We start from the raw sequence: 8521 nt of genomic DNA on the forward strand, positions 1-8521 counted from the left end.
TCTTTTCATCAAAATCAATGCCAAACCAGAGGGTTTAAACAGAGCTTTCAAGCCTCTCTGAGAAGACGCGAAGGTTAGATGTTAGGAGATGGACAAGGTGTAACTACATTTTAAAACCTCTCCATTTGATATGTATGAAGGAGGAATGGAAGCAGGAAGGGAGGGAGAGACCAAAATAGAAATGGTGACTCTTGAGTGGAGGACCTATGGGTGATTTAAATTTTCTTCTTGAATTTTTTTTTTCCTCAAATGTTCTGTAATTTTTAATTAAATTTAATTTTGAGATAATTGTAGATCCACATGCAGTTGTGAAAAATAATAGAGTTCCCAGATATTCTTTACTCAAGTTTCCCCCAACGGTAATGTCTCACATAGTACGATATTATAACCGGGAAATTGGCATGGCTACAGTCAAGATTCGGACCGTTTCTATGCCACCAGGCTCTCTCAGGTGTCCCTTTTACAGCCACCCCCACCTTCTGCACAACTGATGATCACTAACCTGTTCTCCATTTCTATAACTTAGTCCCTTTAAGAATGTTATATAAATGAAATCATACAGTATGTAGCCTTTTGGGAATGACATTTTTTTTCACTGTTCTGTAGTTCTTTTGTAGTCAAAGAAAATACTCTAATGTGTGTGTGTGTGTGTGTGTGTGTGTGTGTAAAGGCTTCGCCATTTTAAGATTCACTTGTGTCTTGAGTGGTCTACACCATTCAATCTCTAAGAACTGCTAAAGTCTACTCTTCTCCTGAGAAGGGCTTCTTCACCCTCTGGGGTGTGAGGAGTGTTTCTGTTCTCTCTTTACTGGGTTTTCTGTCGCTATGTAATGCAATGAACTGGCCTACCTTTCTAATTATACTTGGCCTTGCTTCCTGGGAATGACCACAGCATATTCTCAGCTCCCTGAGTTGCTTCTCCATCATCCATGGAACATGAAGAACTATCTTCCAAAGCACAGGCTGATGGAGCTGGACAAGGAGGCTCCCAAGCCGCTGGCCTTTCCCACAACCCCAGACACAGAGAGGAAGGCACGTGGTCAAAACAGAGCTTCTGGCTTCTAATTTTGCCAGTTGTTCTCAAAACCAGAGAATGGTATAATTAAAATACATTAGAGTTACACAAAGTGAATTTTCAAACTCAAGATTTTTTTGCCATCGTGGGTCACTGAGACTCAGTATTCTCATCTGTAAAATGGAAACAATAACACTTGCCTTTATATTTACAGCTCTATCTATGCAGAATGATTATGAAAATTAACTACAATAACTGTAACACTCATAACACCATGCCGACATATGTGATCTGCCCAAATATCATATGTGGCCATTATTACAAATGAATGAAGATAATAAACATCAATCCACCTTGGGAGTTCACTTTGGTTTGTAATCACTCAATCTTTTTATCTCCCTCTTTCTTGGTATATAATACAAAATACTCACTTCCCCAAGAAATGGTTTCTGGCCAAGAAGCAGGGAGATGCCTCACTAAGCGGTCTGTATTAAATCTCGTTGTTAGGGGAAAAAAAGCGTCTCACTCCTGAGAAGTGTTCAGGCTTTGAGTGATGTCAAAGGGCTTTGAAAAAGCCTTATAAATGACATCCATATTTGTCCATTTTTTACTTAAATTGCTTTTGGTTCAACCACTGCCGTGAATTGCCTTGATGCAATATCATACAGAATGACACAAAACACAGAGGAAGAAGCAAGTTGCTGGCGAGGATTAGGAAATAAAGGAGTCACTGCTTCGTTCACTTCTCCAAGTGTTGGAAGAAATGAAAATGAAACTCGTGTTGAAAGGTAATCTCCACGAACCGTGATAAGAGCAAGTGACATTTTGCACAGCTCAAGTCTTCCGGTTCAGCCTAGCAGTTATATTAAAAGCCATTTACATACAGCTAACCCTTTTTCAAGTTTCCATGTGCTGGTTTTCTTCTTCTTCTTCTTCTTCTTTTTCTTCTTCCCCCCACCTCCTTCAGTAGCAAAGAACAATATGCAATTCTGGAACTTCTCATTAATATAATCTGGGCTCTGGTTTCTACTGTGTGGGATGAAGAAGCAGCTTCTATGTTCTGGAGAACAACCTCCACTCTCCCCTTTCTCTCTTATACTGCACTTGACCTTCCATCTTCTGTCTCTCTGCTAAACCGTGAATCTGGGGCTTAAAAAAAAGAAAATGTTCTTGGCAAAAGCCCATCTGCTGCCTGGCTCCATAAGCTGAGAAATTCTATTTCATCTCAGTTCTGTGATAAGAAATCCAAGCCACAGGGGCTTCGGATATATAGAATAATTACATAGACCTGAATTTAGATCAGAACTCTTGGGTTCCAGCCTCATCTCTGCCACTTACTAACTCCCTGTACCCCTGGATCTCACATTCTATTCCTGGCAAATGGTCTAATGCCACCCACCTCAAGAGCTGTTTCGAGGACTAAACAAGGCACTGCATTTGTAAGGCCCTAGTGCAGTGCAGGGGCTCAGGAACCCTCGTTTCCCTTCTCTCCCACCCAGAAGCATGGCTTGTTGATCACGGCGGGGAGCAGAGGTGTCTGAAAGTACCGAAGCAGGATCCCTTCTTACCAGAGTAGTGGATGCTGCCGTTCAGATGGGTCCATGGTGGTATGCTTTTGTGTGTAAGAGAAAAAAGAGAATTCGGCCCTGTGACAGCCATTGTCCAAATCGCCAAGAGGTCTCTCTACCTCTGGCCAGAGCCATTGGCTTTTGCAAAGGAAACAAATTATTTCAGCCCCTGCATGCACCCCCTGTCAGGTGTCCTTGCATAGGCCACACCTGCACAATCTTCTAAGAAGCCTTCCTTGGATGTCCTTAGTCTGTGCAAAGGGAGATTCAACCTAGGTGTGAAATAAATACGGGTTACCCAGGCTTGTTCTCAGATCCTTACAAAGAGGGAGCCAGGCAGTATAGATCTCTTCATTTTCATGTGTGCATACAAGGTCACTTTCTCAACAAATCAATAGAACAATCTGAATACACAATTTTCATGTCACTGTATTTTGGAGTTGAAATACATTGAAGGGAACAAGAATAACAAGGCTTGGAGGAAGTTGTAGCTTAGGCAGTAACATAATTCTGTTTTCTCGCTGTTTGTCTCAAATATATCTGAGGATATAACTAAGATCTCTGACTCTATGAAAAGTCAGAAAAAAAACCTAAATATATTGAAGTATCTAAGATTTGAATTTTGCCTCTTTTCTTATTAAATGATGTCCAAGAGATTTTTTCTAATTGTCTCCTGGCAATATTTTGGCAATATATATTTCTTTCCACTTTAGTTTCTCGCTTTAGCCCAGTTTGCCAACCTCTTCATGAGGTCAGACGGGTGATGGATGAATTCTGGAATTGCTGTGTGTCCTCAGACGAGTCATTTCACTTCTCTGTTTCTCCCTCTATAAAATGCAGTCATGATTGGTCTAGCCGAAAGGACTGCTATAAGGCCTAAGTCAATCTGCGTGTAAAAAATTGTGTGAACATTCTTAAGTGCTCTGATTTCACTGCATATCCAGCATAGCTCTGCCTCCACTTTCTTCAATGAACAACTGCTTCAGTGATATGTTCATGAATGCTCATTATTTATTTATTTTTCTTAGTTAGTTTTTATTTTTCAGGCGAGGAAACCCTTGGGTTGACCTCACAGATTGCAAGGACCTTGTCAGTTTACAATCCCTTATTTTTTATTTTTATTTTTTACACCTATAGCACCTGGTCTAACTAGGTGGTCTCCCATCCAAGCACTAACCAGGCCCGACCCTGCTTAGCTTCCGAGATCAGATGGGATCGGGCTTGTTTAGGGTGGCATGGCCGTAGACAACGCTCAGTATTTTAAAGGATGCTTCCCTTGTAATGCCATGTTCGCTGCTGGCCCCCTTCAAGAGGATGTGACCGTTACTGATATGTAGGTTTTGGTTTACTCCTAAGGTATTTTGCACATCATTTGGAATGTTGTACCTAAAAGAATAAAAGCTAGATTGAAATAGTAAATAATTCGGCTAGGCAAAGACATTTTACCAGAATGCTGGCAATTTGTTTTCTAGGTAATGAGAAGACCACTACAATCATGCTAGGAGATGCTGGATAATGACCAAAAAGAAAAAAAAAAAAAGCTTTTGGGATGAGAAATGAGACAAATTGGATTCAAATTAATATATTAGCTGAAAATTCTCAGGATTTGTTTTTGGAACCCACTTTTCTTCTCTGTAAAATGGGCTCATTAACAGCAATCTCCAGAAATCCCAAAAGGAGTGTGTCCTCAAAGGACTGGAACTAAAGTAAGTAAAAACCTCAGCACGGTGCCTGCGTCACGGGAGGCCCTTGGTAGACATGAGCGGCACCCCCATCGCTCAGACTAATGTGGTATGTGGCATGCATACATGATTATCAAAAATAGTCATTATAATAATAAAAACTAAAGCTTCATATTTACATATTGCATAACTTTTGGTTCTGGATAAACTAGTCTAATAATTTGACATGCAAAATACCCAAGTTAGCACTCTTCTTTGTCTGTATCCCTCCATATCTTGAATTCTCCTTGCAATATGCAAATTCCTAGTCTATTAAGAAGTCAGCAGAACATTCGAGATTAGAACAAGGGATTCTGGGAGCCCAGCCTCCATTTGCAATGAACCGGACCGTACTTCTGAATACCCGGCAATGGGGATGTTACATTTGGACTCTTGTTGCATCTGCCAGCCTTCATACCTTGTTTACACGCCTCCTGAGGATATACTTTTCTCATTTACTATGTTTCTTTGGATGGCAACCTATACACCTCTCAATAAATTTTGGTTTACCTAGTAGCTGACGGGCACAGAAAGCTAGATTCAATTTGTGTCGATTTATGAGACACACACACAGCAGTCCTGGAAACTTTCCTGTAGCTCACTTTATAAATTAACCCCTTATTTAAATATTCTGCAGACTTAGCATAGGGCAGTGTTTGGTGGGGACGTGGTCCCAGATTAGCCTTTTGGGCCTCTCGGTGTTTGCTACCAGAATACACGGGCCTTGCTCAGCACAGACGATGCTGATTTAAGAGATTTATGAGAAGAAGGAAGTGTTTGCATTCTGTTGTTATTCAGGACACAGTCATTGAATGAGCCATTTGTCTTACTGGGCTCCATAATACTAACTTCCAGACTTCCCTATCTGAGGTAAATGCTAAAGCCTGATTCTGGGATGCACGTGTGAGCAGCGTTTTGATTTGACCAATGGCATCATTCATATTCTCATTCACTCATTCAACTGAAGTGTTCCAAGTACCTAATATATGCAAGACAAGAGAAAAACCAAAAGGATGCAAAACAGAATGAGACGTTAAACTTGGCCTCAAAGAGCTTATGTTCTACCCATATGGTATGGTAGGAAAAACATAAAATTTATGAGCCAGCAGACCATAACTTGAGGGCTGCTTCTTCCACTTAGGAGCTGTGTGATTCAGGGTAACTTACTGGAGCCTCTTAAGCCTCAGTTTCCTCATCTGCAAAATGGGTATAATCATTTGCAATTTCAAAGATGATGTGCTGAGGCAATAATGCTCAGAAATTGCTGTGAAAACTCTAAGTACCTTACGGATGTTTAGGATCCTTACATTCCAGGAATGCACAAGAGAAAGGAACACATGTGCAATAAAGGAGCGAAAGTAAAGTTATAAAAAATCAGACCCAGGAGTGAGGAGCCTAATGGAGTTATAATAGCCGCGCGTCCTTGTGGCATGTTGTAGGTACCGTAACCCAATTTTCTTTCCTGAAAGTACACAAGAATGAGGAGAAGAAGGAAGAGTCACAGGGAGAAGATGGACAGAGTGTTAAGTAAAAGAATCATGGCTACATTGGAGGAAGAAGCAGTGTATAGGAAAAGGTGTGAGTTGAGGCTTTAAAAAGGGAGAGAAAATGCTGACCTGGTCACTTTGTTTTTCTATATCCAACCAATGCTCAATTGAAGACATTGCTGCGGGGCGGGGTGGGGGGAGGCTACCGTCCATACTATCCAAAAAAGTGATGCTTCAAGGCAAGTTTCTTGCTCTCAGGGGGAGAAATAAACAAAGAAAATTGGTGAGTTCAAAAGCTACTGCTGTAATGATTACAGATGGATGTAATTTGTCTTTGGAGAGCTTCTCTAAGGAATATGATTGAGGGGGTTCAAGGTTCCCTCTCTAAAGCTATCTCCTCCAGTCCCCTGCTGGCCTGTGACTCCACTGTTATAAATGGATTCTTTTGGGCTGTCCACTCTCCGATCACAACCACTCAAGAGAAGGTGGTGATTTTGCTGACCTAGGCGGAAGGGACTGATGCATTTTCCCATACTTATGCCCTTGCCAAGGGCTGAACCAGTAAACCAATCAGGTGTTCAAGAGAGCCCGAGCATACTGAAGTGGGAGATTATGGTTATTTTAAAACATGCTCACACACTCCTGGATAGTCTTCCCTTCAAATAGTGGAGCTGGGTTGCTCTCTCCTTAAGTATGGTCTTTAGGGGCTCATTTACAATGAATAGAACATAGCTGAGGTTACAGTTTCTGACAGTGGTGATGTCAAAGACCACTCTCTAAAAGGCACCATAGCTTCCTCCTTGTACTCTGAGATCATTCACTTGGCCAGTTGCCGTATTGGGAGGATGCTCAAGCGGCCCTGTGGAGAGGCCTGCCTGGTGAACTGAGGCCTCCTGCCACAAGCCATGTGCACACACCATCTTGGATGTAAAATTCCCAGCTTGCTCGAGCCTTCAGAGACTGTGGCCCCAGCCAACTACTTGACGGCAACTTCATGAGAAATCCTGTGCCAGGACCACCTACCTAAGTTACTCCCTAATTTCTGACCCATAGAAACTGTAAGATACTGAATATGTATTGTTTGAAGCCATGAGGTTTCGGGGTAATCTGTTAGGCAGCAATAGATAAATGCTGCAAAGACCTAGGAATGAATACGTGAATCCAGGAAAAAGAGACGTAAGTGTCACAAACAGCTATCACTGAAAGCAAGAAAAGAGGAAGGCCATTTGAGAATCAAAAATTACACAGGGACAAACAACGTTAGGATCTGCCAAGCATGAATTTTCCCTCCTACCACCTCCTGTGTCTTCTAGGAGATTTCATTCCAGGGCTTGGCATTGAGTGCTACAGATAAGTGCTTGTTAAAAATTTCTGGATGTAATAGTAGTAACCACTAGTTTTGTTAACATTTATTGAGCGCTTATGATGTACCAGGGATCATATTTTATGAGAAGTATCTTATTTGATTCTCTTGATACTCTTAAAAATGTAGATCATGTTATGATCACTCTTCTATAGATGAGTAAATATGCAAGAATAGAAAGGTTAAGGTGACCTGTCTAATGTCACACACCCTGCCTCTACTGTGGAAGTTGACACTGGCATTGTGCAGTTGAGGACATGCACCAGGGCTCCCAGGTGAGGTACCAGAGGGTACTCCAAGCCACAGGATAAACTCAGTGCGACTTCCTAGAGCATCAGTTTTTTCATGGCTAAGCCGATCAAACTATCCTTTTTACACGTATATGAAGACATATTTCGATAGATTGTAAACTTCTCCTAGAACTTTTAAGGAAAATCTTCAGGCTCACGGAGGGCTACTTCGGGTGTGATCTCATACCCCAGGAGCACACGCATGTTCTCTGGTTAAAGCGCTGGCTAAAGCACAGCATGTAGATGAGGAAATGAAGGCTCGATAGGGGATGTGACATCCAGAGCCACAGGGCTAGCAATCAGAGAGCTGGGGTCCTCAGCCTCCAAATCCCGGGTGGTTCCCACCTCTGCAAGCCCCTGAACCAGCCAGACTGCGGCAGCTGTAAGGCCTAGGGGTCCTGGAGTGAAGCCCCTCCTTCTCTTATAGACTTCACTCCCCAAATCTCACATCCTTGCCCCACCCCTCTGACAAGGACTGTGATTGTGGTTGCATCATTAGTACCCTCAAAACGAACAGTTTCCAGATACTCCTAAACGTGTTTGCAATGATTGCAATGGCCCTTTTGATAAATAATTGAAGAAGAGGCACCTGACCTGGCAGCTGCAGGGGGTGAGGATGGGGCTGGAGGAGGAGGAGGAGAGGAAGCTCTGCGAAGGACAGCAATAGTCATTTATCGTGGCAAGGAGGTAAGGAACTCTCTGACTCCCAGGGGGCCCTGAGCTGCTCAGATGTTCCCTCCAATACAAGCTGATGCTGTCCTGCTCGGCCAAATCGACCTGAACAGCCCAGAAAGCTTCACGGCCGCACCTGTCAGCCCCAATCGGCACTGCGAAAATTTTGTTAGGAAAATAGATGTACTGAGATTCAATTTTTCGATTGTCTGAAGGCTTAATTTAGTGACCTTGGAGAATATCTCTTGGAGGTGAAAGAAGATGCTGGGAATCTGCTGGGGGGGACACAGGTCCTCCCTGGTAATGGGTAATTTGTTTACTCTAATTTTTAGGCCTCTTCAAGAAGCCATGAAAATAGTCAGATAGCTGCTACCATTTTCTTAATGGAAACAAAAAAAAAAAGGG

The 8521-nt window shown here is 42.4% G+C and overlaps 1 protein-coding gene and 1 pseudogene across 1 annotated transcript in view; both read right to left on the reverse strand.

Annotated features, from left to right (window-relative positions):
• Nucleotides 1-8521, reverse strand: part of WWOX (WW domain containing oxidoreductase) — a 908680-nt gene that overhangs the window by 314843 nt on the left and 585316 nt on the right. The gene's annotated exons all lie outside the window — the stretch shown is intronic.
• On the reverse strand, nt 3712-3830 carry LOC112478201 (annotated as a pseudogene).

This window comes from Pteropus alecto, unplaced genomic scaffold, assembly GCF_000325575.1.
Source record: "Pteropus alecto unplaced genomic scaffold, ASM32557v1 scaffold42, whole genome shotgun sequence".
NCBI lineage: Eukaryota > Metazoa > Chordata > Mammalia > Chiroptera > Pteropodidae > Pteropus > Pteropus alecto.